The 5000-nt window shown below is 54.1% G+C and overlaps 1 non-coding gene across 1 annotated transcript in view; it reads left to right on the top strand.

Moving 5' to 3' along the window:
- The first annotated feature begins 3632 nt into the window (after positions 1–3632).
- LOC124772158 overlaps positions 3633–5000 on the top strand; it is a 1909-nt gene continuing 541 nt past the window's right edge. The window contains exon 1 of the ribosomal RNA XR_007013828.1: positions 3633–5000. This exon is cut by the window's right edge and continues 541 nt beyond it. This is a non-coding gene — a ribosomal RNA (small subunit ribosomal RNA).

Genomic DNA, 5000 nt, shown 5'->3' on the forward strand with positions numbered 1-5000 from the left:
TTAACCTAACCCATGTTGTGCCTTAACCTAACCCATGTTGTGCCTTAACCTAACCCATGTTGTCCCCTAACCTAACCCAAGTTGTCCCCTAACCTAACCCATGTTGTCCCTTAACCTAACCCATGTTGTGCCTTAACCTAACCCATGTTGTGCCTTAACCTAACCCATGTTGTCCCCTAACCTAACCCATGTTGTCCCCTAACCTAACCCATGTTGTGCCTTAACCTAACCCATGTTGTCCCCTAACCTAACCCATGTTGTGCCTTAACCTAACCCATGTTGTCCCCTAACCTAACCCATGTTGTCCCCTAACCTAACCCATGTTGTCCCCTAACCTAACCCATGTTGTGCCTTAACCTAACCCATGTTGTGCCTTAACCTAACCCATGTTGTCCCCTAACCTAACCCAAGTTGTCCCTAACCTAACCCATGTTGTCCCCTAACCTAACCCATGTTGTGCCTTAACCTAACCCATGTTGTGCCTTAACCTAACCCATGTTGTGCCTTAACCTAACCCATGTTGTCCCCTAACCTAACCCATGTTGTCCCCTAACCTAACCCATGTTGTGCCCTTAACCTAACCCATGTTGTCCCCTAACCTAACCCATGTTGTGCCTTAACCTAACCCATGTTGTCCCCTAACCTAACCCATGTTGTCCCCTAACCTAACCCATGTTGTCCCCTAACCTAACCCATGTTGTGCCTTAACCTAACCCATGTTGTGCCTTAACCTAACCCATGTTGTCCCCTAACCTAACCCATGTTGTCCCCTAACCTAACCCATGTTGTCCCCTAACCTAACCCATGTTGTCCCCTAACCTAACCCATGTTGTCCCCTAACCTAACCCATGTTGTCCCCTAACCTAACCCATGTTGTCCCCTAACCTAACCCATGTTGTCCCCTAACCTAACCCATGTTGTCCCCTAACCTAACCCATGTTGTCCCCTAACCTAACCCATGTTGTGCCCTAACCTAACCCATGTTGTGCCCTAACCTAACCCATGTTGTGCCCTAACCTAACCCATGTTGTGCCTTAACCTAACCCATGTTGTCCCCTAACCTAACCCATGTTGTCCCCTAACCTAACCCATGTTGTCCCCTAACCTAACCCATGTTGTCCCCTAACCTAACCCATGTTGTCCCCTAACCTAACCCATGTTGTGCCTTAACCTAACCCATGTTGTCCCCTAACCTAACCCATGTTGTCCCCTAACCTAACCCATGTTGTCCCCTAACCTAACCCATGTTGTCCCCTAACCTAACCCATGTTGTCCCCTAACCTAACCCATGTTGTCCCCTAACCTAACCCATGTTGTCCCCTAACCTAACCCATGTTGTCCCCTAACCTAACCCATGTTGTGCCCTAACCTAACCCATGTTGTCCCCTAACCTAACCCATGTTGTGCCTTAACCTAACCCATGTTGTGCCTTAACCTAACCCATGTTGTCCCCTAACCTAACCCATGTTGTCCCCTAACCTAACCCATGTTGTGCCTTAACCTAACCCATGTTGTGCCGTAACCTAACCCATGTTGTGCCTTAACCTAACCCATGTTGTGCCTTAACCTAACCCATGTTGTGCCTTAACCTAACCCATGTTGTGCCTTAACCTAACCCATGTTGTGCCTTAACCTAACCCACGTTGTCCCCTAACGTAACCCACGTTGTCCCCTAACGTAACCCACGTTGTCCCCTAACGTAACCCACGTTGTCCCCTAACGTAACCCACGTTGTCCCCTAACGTAACCCACGTTGTCCCCTAACGTAACCCACGTTGTCCCCTAACGTAACCCACGTTGTCGCCTATCGTAACCCACGTTGTCGCCTAAACCTGCTCTGTAATTGTTATACGACTCGTTCAATTAGTGTAGTGTTGCCCACCCGCAACCCTCGCAATATAGTTCGCTACTCGCACTGCCCGCTCCCCTGTGTATCGCTTCATGTTAAACACCTTGCAAGTCTTGCTGACTTTCCACATGCTCCTGCTGTACACTGTAATGTGGATGGCAGCAGGGCGTACATGCCGCCCCCCCCCCCCCCCACCTCTCCCCACGTCCCCACCTTGCCCCCTGCCTTCGCAAGGTGGTTGGTGACAAGTTTGCATGTTCAATGCCCTTCGCATGCGACGTACGCAGGCTACGTTGTGGTGCGGCCTGTGTCAACTGTCCGCTGATGTCGTACGCGTGAACCACAATCTGTACTGCACATTCGTCCTTATGTACTGAATGATACATCGTGGCACATGTGTGACCGTACAACGACTGCGCCCAAAAACGGCGGACCATACAGTGCAAATATTGTGCACGCAGCTACGTGTCGTCTCCCTATGAGAGCTGGATTGCAGTGTGGTACGCCATAGAGACGTGTGGGAGGAACGGACGCCGTGGATGGCGATCAGCATGAGCTGTCTGTTGATGTATTCGGACCTAGTCGTCTCTCCTCACACACCGTGATGGCATGGTGCAGCGCGTTCCATATCTGCGACATGCTACAGAAGCCGGTTGACAGTCGTTCGAGCAATGGACATCGCATACGTACGGGGGCCACCTTCCACGTATTGTCTAGGCGTGCACATTTTGTTGCGTGTATGTGGGCAGACGTAGTGTGGCGTGACACCTGACACAGGCATGCAATAATGGTTGAAGTTGCAAATGGCGATGGACGCCTACGTTTTCTGGTGAAGTTACGCAAATGAAGAAATGGTAACCCGTTGTGGTGCGGTTGTTCTCGCTAGGGGTGAATCGGTGATGGCGACGATAGGTTGAGGTACTAACCGGTTGTTCCAGCGATACCCACCATGCCGACGAAACTGAACGGCATCTGGGTGTGAAGCGATACGCGGCGGTGGCTGGGTGGGACCGTCCCCGGCCGGTGAGGGGGCGCCTCCCGGCGTGCTGGCCGCGCGGTGCGTGGGCGCACGCGCTACAGCCGGCTGGTGGGGGCGGCCAGTGGCAGGCGCGCCGGCCGACGGACGCGGCAGGCGTCGCAGCTGCGCGCCGGCGCACCCTGCGCGCGGCGCCGTGCGGCCAAAGTAGGTCCTCGCGGGCCCGGTGCGAAGCGCGGTGGACATCTGCAGTGTGCTGGTCCGATTGAGGACTGTGTGCGTTGAGGATGCGCCGCCGCCCGGCGCTCGGCGCCGCGACGCCGTCTGCTGCTCGGTCGCCCCAGCGGTTCTCGCTGGTGGTTTGTATCGCAGCTGTGCGGATGTGTTGGCGTGTGCGCTGTGCTGGGAGAGTTCGCTTCGGCACCCAAGTGGGGCTTTTGTCCTTCTGTGGCGCTGGCGTTGGAGCTGCCGGTCACCGTAGGTGGCGCGTGTTGTCTCCCGCCGGCAATGCCACGACAGCACGCTCCCGGGCCTCTGTCGGCAGCGGCAAGCTCAGTTGGGAGCACGGGTGGTCGCACCGAAAGCGTCTACTCGCCTAACTCCGGGCGATTGCGCCTCTCTCGAACCCGACCAAGTACTTGGGACGGCGCTGCGCGCCGCCGGACCTGAGAGGGTTTCGAGGTGTATTGTGCAGGGGAGCTCAGCCTCCTCCTGTTTGCAGAATGATTGAGCGGACGCTTGCGTGTTCGCGCGGGCCCCCGGGACACACTCCCGGGCGGCCGGCTGCTCAGCTCTAGTTGACGCAGCTCCCTGGTTGATCCTGCCAGTAGTCATATGCTTGTCTCAAAGATTAAGCCATGCATGTCTCAGTACAAGCCGCATTAAGGTGAAACCGCGAATGGCTCATTAAATCAGTTATGGTTCCTTAGATCGTACCCACGTTACTTGGATAACTGTGGTAATTCTAGAGCTAATACATGCAAACAGAGTCCCGACCAGAGATGGAAGGGACGCTTTTATTAGATCAAAACCAATCGGTCGGCTCGTCCGGTCCGTTTGCCTTGGTGACTCTGAATAACTTTGGGCTGATCGCACGGTCCTCGTACCGGCGACGCATCTTTCAAATGTCTGCCTTATCAACTGTCGATGGTAGGTTCTGCGCCTACCATGGTTGTAACGGGTAACGGGGAATCAGGGTTCGATTCCGGAGAGGGAGCCTGAGAAACGGCTACCACATCCAAGGAAGGCAGCAGGCGCGCAAATTACCCACTCCCGGCACGGGGAGGTAGTGACGAAAAATAACGATACGGGACTCATCCGAGGCCCCGTAATCGGAATGAGTACACTTTAAATCCTTTAACGAGTATCTATTGGAGGGCAAGTCTGGTGCCAGCAGCCGCGGTAATTCCAGCTCCAATAGCGTATATTAAAGTTGTTGCGGTTAAAAAGCTCGTAGTTGGATTTGTGTCCCACGCTGTTGGTTCACCGCCCGTCGGTGTTTAACTGGCATGTATCGTGGGACGTCCTGCCGGTGGGGCGAGCCGAAGGCGTGCGACCGCCCCGTGCGTGCTCGTGCGTCCCGAGGCGGACCCCGTTGAAATCCTACCAGGGTGCTCTTTATTGAGTGTCTCGGTGGGCCGGCACGTTTACTTTGAACAAATTAGAGTGCTTAAAGCAGGCAAGCCCGCCTGAATACTGTGTGCATGGAATAATGGAATAGGACCTCGGTTCTATTTTGTTGGTTTTCGGAACCCGAGGTAATGATTAATAGGGACAGGCGGGGGCATTCGTATTGCGACGTTAGAGGTGAAATTCTTGGATCGTCGCAAGACGAACAGAAGCGAAAGCATTTGCCAAGTATGTTTTCATTAATCAAGAACGAAAGTTAGAGGTTCGAAGGCGATCAGATACCGCCCTAGTTCTAACCATAAACGATGCCAGCCAGCGATCCGCCGCAGTTCCTCCGATGACTCGGCGGGCAGCCTCCGGGAAACCAAAGCTTTTGGGTTCCGGGGGAAGTATGGTTGCAAAGCTGAAACTTAAAGGAATTGACGGAAGGGCACCACCAGGAGTGGAGCCTGCGGCTTAATTTGACTCAACACGGGAAACCTCACCAGGCCCGGACACCGGAAGGATTGACAGATTGATAGCTCTTTCTTGATTCGGTGGGTGGTG

This window comes from Schistocerca piceifrons, unplaced genomic scaffold, assembly GCF_021461385.2.
Source record: "Schistocerca piceifrons isolate TAMUIC-IGC-003096 unplaced genomic scaffold, iqSchPice1.1 HiC_scaffold_936, whole genome shotgun sequence".
Taxonomy (NCBI): Eukaryota; Metazoa; Arthropoda; class Insecta; order Orthoptera; family Acrididae; genus Schistocerca; species Schistocerca piceifrons.